Here is a 19938-nt window from a genome sequence, read left to right as displayed (position 1 = left end):
TAAAAGGTTAAGAAGCTAGGATAACCTAGCTGGTACCTGACCAAAATGACCAATGAGGAGACAAGATACTTTCAAAAGCTGGGAGAGGGAAAAACAAAGGGTTGGTCTGTGTGATGCTTTTGCCGGGGACAGAACAGGAATGGAGTTTTAGAACTTAGTAAGTAATCTAGCTAGATATGCGTTAGATGATTATTTCTTTAAATGGCTGAGAAATTAAGCTGTGCTGAAAAGAACGGATATTCCTATCTGTATCTTTTTGTAACTTAAGGTTTTGCCTAGAGGGATTCTCTATGTTTTGAATCTAATTACCCTGTAAGGTATTTACCATCCTGATTTTACAGAGGTGATTCTTTTTTACTTCTATTAAAAGTCTTCTTGTAAGAAAACTGAATGCTTTTTCATTGTTCTAAGATCCAAGGGTTTGGGTCTGTGGTCACCAATGCAAATTGGTGAGGATTTTTACCAAAACCTTCTCCAGGAAGTGGGGTACAAGGGTTGGGAGGATTTTGGGGGGGAAAGACATTTCCAAACAATACTTTCCTAAATAAAATAAATCCAGATAAACGTTTGGTGGTGGCAGTGGAAGTCCAAGGGCAAAGGGTAAAATAGTTTGTACCTTGGGGAAGTTTTAACCTAAGCTGGTAAAAGTAAGCTTAGGAGGTTTTCATGCAGGTCCCCACATCTGTACCCTAGAGTTCAGAGTGGGGAAGGAACCTTGACACTTCCAGTAGCAACATGGACTCTAGTAGCAATATGGGGTGCACATATATATATTTTAAGTACAACTAGTCCTCTTTCTCTAGGGTTTTTCAGATTGCCAGCAAGAATGAAACTTAGTAAACTTTAATCTTTGTTGATTTATCAACAGGAAAACCTGAAGGTTGTTCATAAAGCAAGAATACAACCAGCCTAACATTCAAAAAAGATGTCTGAAAGAAAGCACATTATATTAACTTGAAAAAAATAAGAGATGATGGGTGGGTGTGTGTAAAGACAACGTACATTACTGTTTCTATTATTCATAAACTCCTGATCTACCCTAAAAATATAGTTCTCTAGAAAACAGAGATTGATAGTTATAGTGAAACCTATGGGGCCTATTCTTCTCAAGGCAATTTCCAATCTTACCAGACTGACCCAAAGTATTCTAATGTTGAGTGGATGGTTCTGCTCCTAGACTGCCACTACTGTGAAACAACAAACTTTTTGTTGAGCTCAGATAGGTCTCACTATTGTTGAATAATTCATTACATCCAGTCTGGCCCAGCTGTGTTTGTGGCAGGTGTGAAATAGGTTGGTGATGTCAGTCCAGATTCAAATATACTAGTACTCACATCCCAAAAAACTACCACTCTTGCTGTGCTGGAACGAATGATAATCTCAGCAAAGAGCCAAATGGGCATGGAGACTGAATGGCCTTCTAGCTGGCCATGCTTCTTCCAGGGAGGAGGTATACTGATGGGGTAGCAAGGAGAAGTTTGCACTGCTACTGCTTGAATTGTATCTTATGTGTGTAAAGACAGGAGTTCAATTTCTAGGTGTCAGTCAAGCACCTTTCACATGCACTAAATTCATTTTAAAGTGCTAAAGGAATTAAATGAAAAATAAGTCATTAAATGTTCATAAAGCTGCTGGTTTAAAGTACAGCACATGACCTGCTTAGTGGGTTGATTTTTATCTCACACAGGTTTAACTTAGCAAACCTGAAAACATTAGACCAATGAAAGGTTTTAGTATACCTTCTAAACAGACACGAAAGATAACCCTGTGAACTCAGCTGTCTGTCTAGAATTGCCTCACTAATGATAATTAGCAACACATTTACAGCACAAGGTAGGGGAATTTGGACACTGTTTATTTGTGTTAATTGGAATGGCACAATGCTGGAAGTGTATGGGTCACAGTGGGAGCTCCCCACCTCAAAGGCAGAATCATAGAATATTAGGGTTGGAAGAGACCTTTGGAGGTCATCTAGTCCAATCCCCTGCTCAAAGCAGGACCAACACCAACTAAATCATCCCAGCTAAGGCTTTGTCAAGCCGGGCCTTAAAAACCTCTATGGATGGATTTCAGAGTAGCAGCTGTGTTAGTCTGTATTCGCAAAAAGAAAAGGAGTACTTGTGGCACCTTAGGGACTAACCAATTTATTTGAGCATAAGCTTTCGTGAGCTACAGCTCACTTCATCGGATGCATAAAGTGGAAAGTACAGTGAGGAGATTTTATATACACACAGACCATGAAAAAATATACATTGTGAGGAGAGCGATCACTTAAGATGAGCTATTACCAGCAGGAGAGTGGGGTGGGGGGAGAGAAAACCTTTTGAAGTGATAATCAAGGTGGGCCATTTCTAGCACATTTCCAGGAGTCCCGGAAGTACTCCTTTTCTCTATGTATAGCGATTCCACCACCTCCCTAGGTAACCCATTCCAGTGCTTTACCACCCTCCTAGTGAAATAGTGTTTTCTAATATCCAACCTATACCTTCCCCACTGCAACTTGAGACCATTGCTTCTTGTTCTGTCATCTGCCACCACTGAGAACAGACTAGCCCCATCCTCTTTGGAACCCTCCTTGAGGTAGTTGAAGGCTGCTATCAAATCCCCTCTCACTCTTCTCTTCTGCAGACTAAATAACCCCAGTTCCTTCAGCCTCTCCTCATCAATCATATGCCCCAGCCCCCAATCATTTTCATTACCCTCCACTGGACTCTCTCCAATTTGTTCACATCCCTCCTGTAGTGGGGGAACCAAAACTGGACACAATACTCCAGGTTTGGCCTCACCGGTGCCGAATAGAAGGGAATAATCACTTCCCTCGATCTGCTGGCAATGCTCCTACTAATACAGCTCAATATGCCGTTGGCCTTCTTGCCAACGAGGGCACATTGCTGACTCATATCCAGCTTCTCTCATCCACTGTAACCCCTAGGTCCTCTTCTGCAGAACTGCTGCTTAGCCAGTCGGTCCCCAGTCTGTAGCAGTGCATGGGATTCTTCCTGCCTAAGTGCAGGACTCTCCACTTCTCCTTGTTGAACCTCATCAGATTTCTTTTGGCCCGATCCTCCAATTTGTCTAGGTCACTCTGGACCCTATCCCTTCCCTCCAGCATATCTATCTCTGCCCCCATCTTAGTGTCATCTGGGAACTTCCTGAGGGTGCAATTAATCCCATCATTCAGATCATTGATAAAGATGTGGAACAAAACCGGTCTCAGGACTGACCCCTAAGTAACCTACACCCAAACACGACAAATCTCCCATTCACAGGGTATAACCAACCATCCAACAAAAAAGGCCTGTCTTTTTCTGGGAATAGCAGATCAGATAAAGGTCATTGTTTTTTCAGGATTTATCCAAAGTCTCAACATGTAACTATGTTGCTACCCTGATTTTACTGAGAGTCTCATGCTGTTTGGAGGTTTTTCTTGAAGACCTGTTCCTGAAGTCCTATGATTATGTCCAATGCTAAACATTCAAAAAATACAGAGCATATCCAAAGAACCCCAAATGTATCATTATTTTAATCTCATGAATTTGGAGGGTCCTGACTCATGATTTTTAAACATTTGTGGTTAGCAATGCTGTAAAGGAAAAGTTCTCCCTTTTTGGGGTGCAAGCTGGAAATCAGCATTAGGTCAAGTCTGCATTAACTTTAAATCATCCCTGTTACAGATTGCTATGGCTTCCATTCTCTGGCCCTACATCACAACATCATCTTTCCTGCCTAGAAGCAATGGGGAAGATTCCTGACTGAGCCTGGAAGCGCCAGTCCTCATTCAGCTTGAACTGTCACCGTTGAGTGAGGTGAAGCACAACCACCCTCCATGAGGGGGTTAGTGTACTAGCTCCACAGTCCTCAAAGCTCCTGCAGAGCTGACAAACAAGAAACAGACCAGAAATCAAAGCCAGGTCTCCCACAGAGCAGTCAAGGTCACCATTCCACTCATCACACCCCTTCATTTCAGCAGATAACATGCTGTACAGCCCACACTTTCCATGCTCTTAATTTGTGTAGTTGCCAGAGTGCTTATACCTGCACACAGATGGCCTCTTTAAGAGAGGGTTTAACATATTATAGATAAGCAGCTGTAAGATATCATCAAGAAAAGTGTAAATGGCTTTAGTATTGTGATTCATTAGTGAAAAGGACAGACAAGGTAGGTGAAGTAATATCTTTTCTTGGACCAACTTCCGTTGGAGGAAGGTGGAAGCCTTCAAGCTCCAGAGCTGTTCTTCAGGCCTTCAGAAAGGGGAAGTCATGCAAAATCTCCTTAAAGCTACAGACTGAGATGAAGAGCATGATGTAATGTATTTAGCAGATAATATTATTAAACACAGAAAAATATAGGCCCTGAACCTGCAATCAGATCCCGTAGTAAGGACCTCTGTGTGGCGCATTGGGCTCTGTCAGGTGCAAGTGTCCTTTGGAGGGAACCTTAAAGAGGAGGAGAGGAACTTTCATTGCCCTAGCGCACTATCTGGCAGAAATTTGCAGATTTCACTTTTCTTACGAGCTTCTTCAAGTTTGCTCTTCTTAAAACCCCAGTTCCGGGAATTATGTGACTGTGAGCTCAGCTTTCATTTTTAAAAAATTAAGTTTCTAGCCCAAATAGGTTTCAGAGTAGTAGACAGAGACAAACACTTACAAGATCTCTATCAAGCATTCTTACAACTACAATACCCACCTGCTGAAGTGAAGAAACAGATTGACAGAGCCAGAAGAGTACCCAGAAGTTACCTACTACAGGACAGGCCCAATAAAGAAAACAACAGAACGCCACTAGCCATCACCTTCAGCCCCCAACTAAAACCTCTCCAACGCATCATCAAGGATCGACAACCTATCCTGAAGGACGACCCATCACTCTCACAGATCTTGGGAGACAGGCCAGTCCTTGCTTACAGACCTGAAGCAAATACTCACCAGCAACCACACAACAAAAACACAAACCCAGGAACCTATCCTTGCAACAAAGCCCGTTGCCAACTATGTCCACATATCTATTCAGGGGACATCATAGGGCCTAATCACATCAGCCACACTATCAGAGACTCGTTCACCTGCACATCTACCAATGTGATGTATGCCACCATGTGCCAGCAATGCCCCTCTGTCATGTACATTGGCCAGACTGGACAGTCTCTACGTAAAGGAATAAATGGACACAAATCAGACATCAAGAATTATAACATTCAAAAACCAGTCGGAGAACACTTCAAGCTCTTTGGTCGTTTGATTACAGACCTAGAAGTGGCAATTCTTCAACAAAAATACTTCAGAAACAGACTCCAACGAGAGACTGCTGAATTGGAATTAATTTGCAAACTGGATACAATTAACTTAGCCTTGAATAAACACTGGGAGTGGATGTGTCATTACGCAAAGTAAAAGCATTACCCCATGTTTATTCCCCCCTCCCCCCCACACACTGTTCCTCAGATGTTCTTGTCAACTGCTGGAAATGGCCCACCTTCCCTATCATTACAAAAGGTTCCCCCCCGCCCCCCTTTTTTGCTGGTAATAGCTCACCTTACCTGATCACTCTTCTTACAGTGTGTATGGTAACACCCATTGTTTCATGTTCTCTATGTATATTAATCTCCCCATTGTATTTTCCACTACATGCATCCGATGAAGTGCGCTGTAGCTCACGAAAGCTTGTGCTCAAATAAATTTGTTAGCCCAAATAGTTGCAATGAAAAGTTTGGTAATGTGAATCTCAAAGGATCACAAACAAAAACAAAAAAAGTAGAAGAATTATTCTTCTAAATCTCTTCATTCCAACTCACTCATCGCTTTGGGAGCAGTCTGAATCCTGATTTTTAAACCCTTGGAGCTGCTGCCTGCACTGGAAATTACTGAACATGGGAGGGGAGGAGATACTTTGGGGAAGAAAGTGGGGAGAAGTTTCCTTTGGCTTTTCCATCAGGAATAAATGGATTAGCTGAGGCTGAGCAAATCCCCTGAAACAATTACCCTAGTGACTGTTCTTGAATTAGTTACAAGCAGCCTATTTAAAGAAGCAGCACATGATTTTTCTGGCCTTTAAAATTAAGATCCATGTTAAATTCATGACAACCAGCCGCCAGACGGGGTGTGACGCTCTTTGGTACCTGGCACCTCCAAGACACTCTCCAGCCAAGTATTAATTAGCGATGACAATTAACCTTGTCAGTGCTACTGCAAGTCGCTTCTGGTGCAGATAGACAATGAGGCGGTTTTGTCTAGACACTGGCCCCTCTCTCATGCCCCCAGGGGAAGGAGTTGCCCCGGGCCCCAGCCTTTTCCTTCCTCTCAGCAGGGCGGCGTGGCTAATGGGGGAGGTCTGACCAGAGGCCCCCCCAGCCCTGCAGAGCGATGGGGGACTGAATGCCGGAGTAGGGGGACAGGGAGAACTCAAGAACCGTCCTCAGCTCAGGAGCAAGCTCAGCAGCTGCTGCTGTTCTGCCAAGCGCAGCCCCGGGACCAGGTGGCCGCCGGGGCACGTGACGGCTCCTCGCAGCCCGCCCCCGGGGCTGGCTGGGCCGCACCGGGCGCGCGGCGGCGGCGAACTCTCCGGCACTGGGAGGTGCTGCTGCGCCCGCAGCTTACAAAAGCGGCTGACAAGCTCCCGCCGCCCCGTGACTGGCCGCTGCCCTCCCCGCCTGCGGGCTGCATCCTGACGCCTCCTAGCAAGGTGAGACGTGGGCTGCGGCAGCCTGCCTGGCCGGGCTTCAGCTGCCTGCTTGGGACTGGGGCTCGGGTGCGGAGCTAAGCCAAGCAGGCGAAGGGCGGCAGGGAGCGAGCGAGCGAGCGAGCCCGGCGCTGGGTAGCAGATTCCCGTGTATTTCTGGAGTTCAGGGGGATGTGATATGCACCTATGGAGAGACTTTCCGCTGATCCCCGTCCCTGGGCAACGGGAACCCTGGGATAAGTGACCTCTTGAGCTTTCCCTCCGCACAGCTCAGAAAGATACTGATCTCTGGGAGCCCAGGCTGGCTGGGTGTTTTCGTACTTGCACAAAGTCCCTTGAGCCCTTCTTTATTTTTGTCACAAAAAATCTGATTTGCTCCATTGTACCCTATATTCATCTGCAATAGGTAGTGTATCTTAAAAACGGTTCAAAAATGTATTGAAGACCACTAGTAAGAATGGATGTAACCAGCTGTGGTAGGTAATAGCTAGGAATCTAGGAAATAACTTCTTGTCTTAAATGGGCAAAGAGAAAATATAAAACAGACTTCAGGAATATTTTCCATTTATTTAGTATGTATCTAGTATACAGTAGGTGACCTGTCTCCGAAAAAGAAATGTATTTATTTAGTTCCACTTTCCCACTGTTTTCTACTCTTCCTTAATGCTTTCTGCCGTCTCTAGAAGTCAGTGGCTTCAGAACAGGCTGTTGTTGTTTTTTAAACAGGAAAAGTTAAAGCATGACTCTAAAAAACACGTTTTGAAAGTATCAATAGCAGGCATAAGCAGACACCAGTGTGAAATATGAAAAAATGGTAACTTAAATTTTTTGAATTAACCTTTTACAGTTTGTTTTCCAGTTTACTATTCTAAAACTGGCTTAAGCTAAATTAACTCTACTGAAGTAATGTATATTGAATTTGTAGTGAAACATGGTGTTTAGTGAAAAAGAATCCCTTTGCACTGGGGAGACTATGTCACAGTTTAACTTCTGGTTCTGGACAAAACTGTATTCACATTATTGAGAAGTTGGCAAACTTTGGTAAGTCAGCTGAGAAAACCAATAAACATTCTAGGAATTTAGTGTAAATATACATCTTGCTCAAAGAACAAAGTATGCCTTTTACTATGAGGTTGTGACTTAATTGTCAAGGTTCCTTTCAGCGGTAAAGCCAACAAATCAAACAATGTGGCAGAACTGTAATTCCACTATAAAATTACACTAATAATTATTCTACTATAAAACTGCACATTTGAATTTGTCTTAAGTAGTTTTAGTTATTCCAGTTAAACATTGTTTAAATTGTATATATTAAAAATTATTAATTACCCTGACATATGACTTGATTAGAAAAAGGGAATGGTTTGTGGGGGGCACTTCCATATTCTATTTTTTTTAGCTCGTACAAATGTCTTGCAAACTCTATTATCAAAACTTAAACCTCTTCCTATTTTGTTTCACCATATTAGTCAAGAGACCTCATAATGGAAACTAAGCACTCCTGTTGGTCCTCAGACACTTACAAAATGCACTTTGTGTGAAACTCAGTAAATTGTTTTAACTTAGCATGCACAAAGATAATGCGAGTTTACACACTACTGGAATAGCATTCATTGCATAAACAAAGGTCTGTTTCTGATGTTTAGAAAAAAAAATGTTCAAAGCCTAAAACTGTTGGTGGATCACTGCACTATATGAATGAAAGATCCCATGGGTGTGGAGGGCTGGCTCAAAACTTTCAATAATACCACTCAGAGAATCTGGGGGAAAGGTGAGTAGTTGACAGAGCAAGTGCACAAGAGATCTTTGTGTTGCCCCCAAATAGAATGCATGGATGAGTTAGTGGAGATCCAGGGTTACGCCTATGAGTATAGAGTAGAAAGTTCATTTGCTCTGGATGAGGAGAAGCCTTGTCCTGGTGAGTGAAAGGATCTGTACCATCAACTGCTACAGAATCTGAGTTTTCATTTTATACATACACACACACACCCCCACCCTCTACCACTTACAGTTGTGACAATAATCTCTCAAATTCAAACTGGCGCACTGCTGTCTTCCTGAGTTTGCAAACAGACTGCTCCAAATCAGCAGTTGCAGCTCACAGCTTTTCAGGAAACTGCAGCGTGAAATCTACAAGACTTTGGTCAGTTTGACCATTGCTGTTCTGAATCCTGTTGGCAAAGAAACTATTGTGAATCATATCTGTTTAATGCTGCTGATTCTTAGGAAAGTTATGAGCTGCAGAGTTATTGACTAAGGAGGATCTCTCTCTCTCTACTACTCTGCTCTTGAGAGAGAGAGAGACCGAGACCTTCTCTTCTCCCTCTCCTATTCTTAGGAAGCTATGAGGAAGGAGAAATGTAGTGTATATTCTCTCCTTTTGCAGCTGTCAGTAGGTAGCAGAATAAAGAGGCAAAGCACCTTCTTACAGGAGCTGAGGGGGGGTGGAGCTTCAAATTTATAAAATGCTAAATAGCCAGATGTGGATATGAAAGACTGAGTCACTGTGCAGGAAAAGCAATTGGTAGAAATCCCAACACCTTCCTGTTTCCAAGTAACTGGTTGCAGGGGAGTTGCAAAGGATTGTTGTAGGACCTTGTTAGTGGGTATTAGGAACCTCTACATTACATGTAATCAAATATGTGGATTTGGGGATTCTTTTTACATTTTATTTGAAAAGGGATCTTCAGTTATGGGGACAAATTGTTAAAATTGAAATGCTGAGTGGCAAGGAGCCAAGTATTTTTTGCAGGAAGTAGTTATCCCCTTCTGGATCAGGATAACGAACTATTCTTTGAAATTTTAGGGGAGAGATGCAGTAGGTAACCATTAGATTAAGCACTACAGTGATAATCACAGATTTTAATTTACCACAGGTCTGGAATATTAAAGCATAAATTTTGTATTTTTTTAAAGGAAGTGCCAGAGGAAGGGGCTTCATTGACTTTAGTGAAGGATCACTTTTTCATTCAGTATACACAATTAGAGGAAGACAAGCTATTGTCCAGTATGAAGAATTTAATAAGTGAGGTCTTTATTAAGCATAGCTTGGGAGATAGTGATCACTTTTTAATAAGGTTCCACACTTCCACCATTGGAGGAATTTTAGGTTAAATTAACTTTAAAGGCAAAATTTGATAAAAATAAAAGTATTAAGCAAAATTGATAATTGTTTATAAGTAAGGGTTGCTATAGATGAAAATTGACTAAAGCTTATTGAAGAGGTATGAGAGATGGCACAGAGCGCATGTGTAATGTTCCAGAAAACTTTAACTTGTCACCTATCCACATTGTGTGTTTGTTTTTTGTTTCTTTTTAAATTTGGAGTAAAAAGCAGATCCTATGGAGTCATAGAGTAAAATTCTGCAGAATTTTTAGTTTGCTAAGAGGAAGAACATGGGAAATGTAAATGGTATTTTGTGGAGGAAAAATAGACCCTGTCACCGCATCCGGCAGGGGGAGGAAAATTAGAGGAGAAAAATCACATTGAGGCTTTCCTTGTGAAGTTTACTATTCTTCCATCAAGGGAATAGATTGCCCACTGCATAAGAGGCTGGGGGCCTGCCCACAAACCCAGCAGGTCTCCTAGATTACACATTGACTGAGGAATCTTACAGAGGCCAGGCATTCTGTACAGAGATCCTCTGCATCAGTTCTGGTCCTATTTGCCTTGGCAGTGGCTGCCTCAACCTAGCTGGCACGAGATTCCCCAATTAAAAGAAGATTCCCTAGGGACAAGTGGGCCACTTAACACATCCCTAGCTGAATTATTTCCCATCCTGAGCTCTACAGAGCAAGGGGGAAGGGGAGTGTAAATTCCATGCCTGCCTACCCACTCCATTGTCCAGCCTACCTCCTTTCCTCATGCTGATTCCCAGACTGCAGAGAACCCTCCACGGGGTCCACAGGTATTGCTACCACAGAGGGGCAGAGCCACTGTTTCCATACAGGAAGGGAATATCTGTGGATCTTGGAAGCAGCATGAGGTATAATATTAAGACAAGAGTATTTATGCGTAGAGTTGTGAATGAGAAAAATCAGAGGGCAACAGTGTAAATAATTATTGATTTCCTGAAAAAGAAATTATGAATTAGCTAATTGTTTTAAGAGGGTGGACTTTGCAGTTCTATTTGGGTCCGTAGAACCTTGATAATGCTTCTATGAAGGATGTGTTTATGGGTGCTAATGAGGTCAAATTGGAGAAAAGATTGTTGAAACAGTGATAAGCAGTATTTGGATAAGATAAAAGCAGATGACACACTGGGTTAGTCTACAGGTGATATGCATTCAGGATTGAGATGAATCAATAACAATCCCTTCTTAAAAGGGAAGCTCTATGAGACTGAAAATTAGACCTGCAAGTCTGACATCTATATTAAGGGGAAAAAATATTCATAGCTTAAAGATGCATTTACAAAAGGGCAGTTGACTACGTGTGACAACTGTCTGATAATTCAGTTGCTGAGGTACTGATGCATGCACAAGTGTTTTGTGCCTTGTTTTTGTTGTTTGTCTTTGGTTGGTTTTTAAATAAGGGAAGCATGTTTGGAGAAGGAACTTAAAGAAACCTAGGGTGAAGTGTAGCTGCCAGAGTATGGGGGTTCTGGGCAAATGGAGCCACCTGAAAGAAGGCAGCGGTGGGGGAAGGATATAAAAAGCATGTCAGAGGAGTGTCCTGGGTGGTAGAGGGAGCAAAAGGAGATGAGTGCAGAAGAGTAGAAGAGAGCTAAGATATTACTCCAGGGGGGATTCTGCAGGACTGCATACCCACAGAAAACACCCCCACCCCTGCAGATTTCCTATGTTTCCTTGCAGAAAACGGCAGGGAAGCAAAGAGAAGCTGGGGGGAACCATGGGTGCAGTTTTTTTGCCCTGCTCCAAACAGAGGCAAAGCATGGGGGGCACATGGGGTTACATGCCACTGCCCCCTCTTGTTCTGCAAGTGGAGAGCTGCCCCACTGATGGAGGCTCTGTGTCTCTGCTCCCCTGACTCTGTAGCTGAACACCGCCTCCTGGGTCCTAGTACCAGTCGTGTTCCCCTTCTGTGTGCTGGAAGCCTTCCTGTTTTCTATTCTGTGCAACAGTGAGTGCCCGTGGTGGGGCTGGCTAAGGTGGGGTGGGGAAACGAGAGAAGAGTGGGTGAGGGGTGGGGGGAAGAGGAGGTGGAATAGGGCAGGGGGAGAGGCATGTGGGGGTGGGATGGAAAAGAAAAAGGGGATGGGGACTCACAGGAGAAATGGGAGCCCAGCATGCAGCATCCCCTTAGCAGCAGCAGGGGTCCTCCATTAAGCAGGTCCATCAAACCCTCACCCTGACAAGCCCTACCCCTGTACATCTGGACCCCTCCAATGAGCCCCCCCAGACCCTCACCCCACTAATCCCCAACCAGCTGCACCTGAACCCCCACCCCATCAAGCTCTACTCCCCTCAGCACCCGTACCCCCCCCACTGAGCCCCTCACACCCAGAACTCCCTGCCGAGCCCCGTCTCCCCACACCGAAACCCGCCTACTGAGCCCCAACCAACTTCTCCTGGATCCCCAACAGAGTCCCATTGCCCCTGCACCCAGAACCCCTCAATGAGCCTCTATGCATCCAGATTTCCCACTGAACCGCCCGCCCCCAGATTGCACCACACTGAAACCTCTCATCCCACACCTGGATCCCTCCACACTTGGATCCTGCTGGGCTGAGCCTGTCCATCCACACCTGGTGCAGAGGGGCAGGGTCTCAGAGTGTTTCTGGGGCAGGCCCAGCCCTTGCACTGTGTCAGGGTCAGGTGCAGCCTCACTGCCGAATCCCTATACTGGGGGAGGTGGGGGCTTCAGGGTGATCTCCTACCTCAGTGCAGCCAATGGTCTGTGCTCCCCACTGCCATGCTGGAGCCACATTTATTTATTGACAAAATTTGCAGAATTTTGTAGAATTTTTAAATATTGTGCACATAATTTTTAATTTTTGGCGCAGAATTCCCTCAGGAGTAAGACATGGAGGAACTTGATCTGTAGACAATAGGTATCAGTGGAGGGTTTAAGAGGGGCCAGATATGCACCTCACAGAAGCATGTGAGAGCAAATTTTGAGTAGAGCTTTGGAGAGATGGCAGGATTGAAAGTTAAAGTCAAGGAGGCATGAGAAGGAGAGGTTGCAGTACGCTGCACAGTTGGTATACATGAGATTATTTGGAGGAGTGGTGGGATGCCACTAGCTCCACTGCCAATAATACACCAGGGACATCCAGCTATATATCTAACTTTCCATGGACACAACCAGTGCCATCACAAGCATGTGACATTGCCTACAGAAGATGAGCGTTTGGATCAGAAACAGCTGACTCAAACTTCACCTAGATTGAAATGTTGCAGATTAGATAGTTGAAATGATTAGAAGTATTAAGCAGGCCTCTGTCCTCTCCTTCCATTAAAGAGGTCTGCCCTTTACCTCCATTTGTCAAACTGGTACGAAGCCTCTGGCTGACCCATTGAACCTTCATAACTGGGTAGCACTGGAGTGAAAAATGTCTTCTATATTTAGTCTAACAGATTTCAATTCTTCTTCCTGGATGAGGTTCTGGCGACAGTAATCCATATGTTTATTGCCTCTCGGTTACATTTCTGTAATTCACTGCAACTAGGGCTAAGGGTGGAGGAAACACAGATGCTCTAAGAGCTTGTGAACAGTCAGCAGCCTACCTCCTCAGAGCCAAATTTCAGAGAAGACGAGACTAATATGGTGCCTTGCTACCTTTGGGGCATGATACCAGACCTCCTCTTTGAGTTAAATATATATATGCACCTTACAAAGATGTGGATAAAGCACAGAAAACTCCATGAAGTCCACTACAGATTGGCCTATAAAGATCTAATTACCTATGTAGCACTTTGATGCTACAGTGATGGATTCCATAGAAAATGCTAAGATGGAGTACATATACCTTTCTTTTGATTTGATTTAGAAATGCAATGTAATGTCACTAATTTACATTGTCTAGCCTCTTCTTAGTGCTTTAATATCAATAAAGATTCCAGAGGCAAATCCAGAGAAACATATACTCCAGAGTCTAGATGCTCACTTCATTACTTAGTTCCCAAAGAAAACAAATTTGTTTCAACAGAGCTTGAGTGTGTAAACCCTCAGGTCACATTCCAAAGCCCATCTGTTTACCCCTGGTTTATTCAGAGCAGGTGGAGTGAGTGGTTAAAGTGCTTTAACATTAACATTGGGTCAACCTGTAATACTGAATGTGTTTGAAAGACTGTTTATTCACCTAGAGGAGTGACCAGACATTTTTCTAAGATAAAATTAACCATAAGAAAGGTTATTGGTATAGTATATGAATATTATTATTTTAGTGTGATCATGGTAAAAGTTATGGCATTTGTTTTTTTCCTAGGGGAACTACAGTAAAGAAACACAGGAAAAGTTGTCTTTTGACCAAGCTCTTAACAATGGATATGAACACTCTTTTTTCTCTTCTGGTGAGGTGAGTATAGACTTGTTACTAGAAAAAAGTAACTTCTCATTTCATTTATCACTGTCTGTTACAATTAGATTTAGGTCCAGCAAATCCTTGTTCAGATGTCTTAAACACAGATAGATCCTATGTTGGAAAGCTGCTTATACTGAAAAGTTTAACTGAAAAAAAAAAAAACAACCCCAGAATCAATCAGTTTTTTCAGTTTAAAAAAACAAAAAATCAGAAACTGGTATCATTCTAAATTCTTCATTAAATGAACAAAAAAATAGGTAAGAGTTCTGCATTATTGTGAAGTTAGCACAATAAACAGCTTCCCAAATTGAGTGGCTTTTGACCTAGGGTAAAATTTTCAAAAGGTCCTAAGTCCCATTTTTGAAAGTAGTGCAGGGTGGGGTTGTCCACTGAAATACTTGCTTCCTTGCAAAAATCTGCAGAGGCATGTGATGGGGAGGGCCCCAGGGTCAGGACAAGCGTGGTATCTAAATCCACACACAGGAGCAGATTAATGCTCTTCTGCACAAGATACATTCCTGAATAGGGATCATTTGCGTACTGAGCCAGTAGTTGGCACATTGTTCACTCTGTGTTTATACAGTCTGTGAGCTAGTCAACCAAAACCACCCTCTTCTGTTCCCAAAACTTAAAAAACGAGATCATTTTCAGTCCCTCAGTCCTCTCAATTTGTTATATGTTCAGAAAGAATAAACAAATATATAGTAATAAAGAGATTTAAATCATATTCTATTGTATATTTGAGCACAACAGATATGAATAGAACATACATTACTAAAACATATCAGGAGGGAAAATATTGGAATTCATAAAAGACTGTAAAAGAATTCTGTGCAATAGAACCAAGAAAATTAACTTTGTTATGTATTTATATCACTTTTTTTGTAAGTGGAAAAACCTCCACAGGGCATCCAGCACAGGAATGTGTCTGCGGGTTATTACCTTCATGGCATTTTACACAGACACACATAACACTTGATGTGTTCCCAAGGCAAAAAAAAACTGCTTTTCAGTATTTTTATGAGCCCTAGGAATAAATGGTCTCTGGCAGAAATGATGAAGCAATATAGGGTTGCCAACCTGGTAATATTTTAAAAACTGGACACTCCAGCAGGAGTGCCAGAACCTCTCCTACCCTGCCTTTCCCCTCTCAGGCCCCACCCCTTCCCCACCTCTTCCCCCAAGGCTCCTCCCCATCTACTCCTCTACCCCCCCCTTCCAGGTCAGAAGGGACTTGCCTGCTTTGCCAGGGCTAGGAGCTGCAACCACCCGACGCAGGTAGGAGGCAGGTAGAGAGCCCCGTCTGAGTAGGAGCTGGGGCCAGTGATGACCCAGTGCCTCCCCACCAACAGTAATCGGACTGTGGGTGTCTGACCAGTAGATCTGACTGAACACTGTCAGGTCCCCTTTTCAACTAGACATTCTGATTGAAAACCAGACGCCTGGCCACCCTCAAGGTGCACTCTACCAGAAGCCGGGAAATCCAGCATTCAGGGCCTGATTCAGAGCCTACTAAAGTAAATGGAATTCTTTTCATTGTCATCAATATGCATTGGCTCAACTCTCAAATCAGTAGCTAAAATCTAACCTTAAAGCCCCGGAGAGCCCCTCCCAGCACATCCGTGGTGACATTTTTATAGTTAGAAAATATAAATGTGTAATAGTCTTACTGTATGTTTTGAAGTTCCTGCAAACAATATGTATTTTTATATATGTATAACATGATAGTATGAATTATTATTAAAATATCATAAGAGCCTTCTCAATGTTATGGAAATAGTTATCAAGGTAAATTAAGGCAAATGGTTCAACTAATAATACCAGGTTAGTTATTATAATGCTGCAAGGGAGACTTAATTTGTAGTAATTTCTTCCTTCCAATAAAATTCTTCTGCGGCTCAAGGGACCTTACTGGATACATACTCATGGCTCCATCCTCATCCACTCCATCCTCATTTTCTGTCTTGAAAGGACTCCTTGGTTAGCTGCACAAAATGCAGAAGAATATTTAAGCAGTATATTCTCATGAACTGCTTGTCTCTCAGAGAGCAGAAATAGTCCATTTGCTCATTCATATCTTTGGATTTTACTGTTTGTAGAGCATATCTCAAATATTACATTTTGTACAGAACGTTAGAAATACAAATTCAAGTCAGGAAATATCAGAACAATGGTTTTTTGTGCAACCTTATTTCTGGCACTTTGCAGGCATGCATTATGATGTAGTCTTTAATTACATGATCACATTCTATGTTATATGGGACCTTTGCTTCCTTATGTGTACAGGACAGCTTGTGAAGTTGTTCAGTATTTTTCTTTATGCCCATCATTGGATGGATAGCCCCAGGCCTTCCTTACTGCAGGCTATCCAAACCCTGCACTGAATACAGAATTAACTTCTTCATGGGTTTTTCTATGATGCTTGTAGTATCTGAGCTCACAAACAAGACTGAATTTTACCTTCACAACACCACTGATAGGTAGGGGAACAAGACTAACCCCAAAGGACTCTTCGTTGTTTTTGCTGATATAGACTAACATGGCTACCACTCTGAAACATGTGGAACTGAGGCACTGAGAGACTAAGGTTACAAGTTTTAAGTGTCCCACTAACTCTGAGTATCTGAATAACTGGAAGCCTAACTCAAGACACCCAGCAACTGATATCCCCCCCTTCCCCCCAAGATACAGTATATCCAGAGCTCTCATTGATTTTTAACTGGAATTGTTAGTACTCAACACTTGTAAAAATGAGACACTAGCAGTCTCAAGTTTGGTACTCACAATAAGAGGAGCACACAGTTAATGGAGATCTCTGAAAGCCTTGGTTTACATTGCTGGGCTGGCATGACACAGGACTCATTTCTTCTTGGTCCCAGACTTAACCATTTATTCCAGAGGCCGGGCATACCTCCAAAAGAGCCCAGAATCAGATGCTCATAGCTTTCACCTGGATGGCACCTCCTGAAAAGTCCAACTCAAGACTTACAGCCACACATGCATGCTTGATTGCTTCCTTCAATTTCTCTTCAGTCTGAAAGGAAGATAGCTCACATTCTTTGCTGCAGTCCTGTGGCCCTCTCATACTGCCGCTTGTTGCAGTTCTTGTGATTTCACAAGTTCCTCACAATAGTGACACACCCCAGGCTTGGGTCTTCGATCGGAGATCCGTCTTCCTGGCTGTGTCACATGCACACACATTTTTATGCAGAATTTGGCCCTAAATAAAGAGGAATCCATGGAAACATTTCAATAAATCCTTTTCAGTCCTCTTTGGAAAGTGACACTGGACCAAATTTATCTGTGGGGCAACAACACTGTCTCCACTGGAAATACACCAGGGATGAATTTGACTCCTTTAATCCCCCTTTCTTTGTGTGTTTACAATAGTGGTTTCCACTAGCAACACTATAAAGGACTATCAAAATTTCTCTTACAATAACAGTACAATAGTGTTTCAGCCACAGACATGAATTGCAGCTAGAAACCGAATGTGAAAAATAAATTCATTTCAAGTATTTTAAGTCAGAGAGCAGTGGGGGGCCGGGGGGTGGAGAGGAAGGAGAGTGTTTGGTTTGCTCTTGTGACTCAAATATAGCTTAGTAAAATTTTGCAGGCAATTACTACTATTAACTGTTTGTTTGCATTTTTTGTCCAAATACATCTTTTTTGTAAAGAAAAGCACCTAGTAACATTCTTGAGATTTTTTTTAAAACACATTATAAAACATACCTGTTCTCTGGCATTTTTGCCCGCGGGTGTGGGGCAGATGGTGCTATTAAGAGTATTTTTTTAAAAATATTTTCAATGTAGCTAACTTATTTTTGGTTTACTTTTGGGGTTTTTTTTATACTGAACTTGGAGACTACTGTAATGGGCTTATTTTTATAAATTCTGTAACTTTAGGAGTAAATAACTAGCATAATGCACAGTAATGTGTCAGTGGGACTTCCAAGGACTGATTAGTAAAGGAGAAATGGTGCTAGAGCACTTATTGTGATTTGGTTAAAGGTCCCTAAGTACACAATTAAATAGCAGACTATAGTTGCTGCAGTAACGCTTCATGCCTTAAATAATGTGGAGCTAAGGATGGAGCTACCCAATTATGGATAACTTTCCTTTCCCAGCCCTGCCCCCACACCCCAGCCATCCACATGCACAAAGTAGCAGTGTACTTCTCAAACTCAGTCACTTGCCTAATCTGCATTTCCCCCACTTTTGAGATGATGATGAAGGCAGCACTACAGAGCAGTGGGGTCTCCAGCCAGCTCTCAGTAAGCTGGGAGACTACATATATGTGCACAGTGGAAGAGAAATGCACTTGGCTGATGGCTACAAAATGGCAGCATCAATGTGGGAGAGAAACCGTACCCTTTCCAGTAATTATTACCCACCCATAGTTATCAGAAGGGGAGGAAGACCATGTGCGCATAAGGTACATTCTCTGTGCACGGAACTTAGAAACCCACCCTAGTCTCCTCCTCTCTTCCTGCAGCAGTTCCATGGGTATTACTGCAGCCCCAAGAATGTAATAACCTCTATAGCTCATGCCACAGGTGCAAGAATGGCTCAGAATAAGGTAAGTCACTTGCATGAGCTCCCCAACCATCTCCACAGCTCCCAGTTTTATTACAGGTACACAGCACTTCCACCACGTTGGCTGTATGTCAGATCCCTACCTCATAAGCTGAGGACTAAGTCTGTATTTTAAGACCCTGATTTAGATGTATATACAGTAGCTGTAGAATAGCTGCCTTGACAATACACTATAACCAGCTGCCTTAAATTAAAATCAGATCTAGACATCTAAAACTTGTCTGACCTGACCAATTGGCTTGAGCAGTTTTTCTTTCATACTGTTGTCCCTTTGGCCTGAGTGGTAAGCTACTATTTGGAGCCTTGCTTCCATGAGGAGAAGAAATTGGTACAAGTTAGGCATTTCTTAGGTGCAACTGTTTTTATTCACAACTTCCAAGTCTGCCTTTCCAGTGAGTCCTGTGCCACAAGGAGCTCATGATTGGTTTCTCTTGCTGTCTTTTTCCTCTCACACACATACAGCTTGCCAAGCAATCTTAGGCTATGTTTACACTTACCATTTAAAGCGCAAAAAGCCCCCCCCCCTTTTTTTTTTCTGCACTAAAATCGCGGGAGCGTCTATAATTGTTAACGACTTTTTGCAGTGAAATTCAGAAGTTTCACCACAAAAAGAAAACCACCTTCACGAGAGGCATACAGCTCTTATTGCTGTTCTTTTTGCACTCTTGTGAAAGTGAAGACACGTTCTACCAGTGTAAATTCCTTTTGGCCTCTGAAGGATATCCCACAGTTCCAAAAGTGACCACTCTGGCCAGCATCTTGGCTGCTCTGATGCAAGATAAACGGACGTCTGCCCCTCCCCCTGTAAACCCCAGGAAGTTTGACGCTCCCTTTCCCTTTGTTTGTGGATGTGGCAGAGAGAGCAGCCAGACAGCAGGGTTGTTTTGTTTTGTTTTTTAAAAATACCATGAAAGAAACAAGGAAGTAATGGGGCTGCTGGGACATGAAGCAGGGCAGCACGGTGCACTTAGCAGGGATCCAGAATGTCTTCTGCTCACCCTGCCCCCCCTTCCCACAAGAGCTATCGGGAGAGCTGCGCTGTGGGATAGCTGCCCTACAGCGCTGTTCTCGTCGGCGATGGAAGTGCTAGTAGTGTAAACACTCTCTGACGCCTGAGGAATTGAGTGAGTACACAAACCAGCGCTTTACTTTCAGCAGTTCCCTATCACAGCGCAAAAA

The 19938-nt window shown here is 43.0% G+C and overlaps 1 protein-coding gene across 2 annotated transcripts in view; it reads left to right on the top strand.

The window, feature by feature from the left end:
• The first annotated feature begins 6543 nt into the window (after positions 1 to 6543).
• Positions 6544 to 19938, top strand: part of RHOBTB1 (Rho related BTB domain containing 1) — an 89639-nt gene continuing 76244 nt past the window's right edge. For both annotated transcript variants that reach the window (XM_073353410.2, XM_073353414.2), the window contains exons 1-2: positions 6544 to 6679; positions 14068 to 14157. The gene's annotated coding sequence lies outside the window, so the exon portion shown is untranslated. The remainder of the gene's footprint in view (positions 6680 to 14067; positions 14158 to 19938) is intronic.

This window comes from Lepidochelys kempii, chromosome 7, assembly GCF_965140285.1.
Source record: "Lepidochelys kempii isolate rLepKem1 chromosome 7, rLepKem1.hap1, whole genome shotgun sequence".
Taxonomy (NCBI): Eukaryota; Metazoa; Chordata; order Testudines; family Cheloniidae; genus Lepidochelys; species Lepidochelys kempii.
Note: the sequence above shows the minus strand (reverse complement) of the source record. Positions and strands in the feature narration are given on the sequence as shown.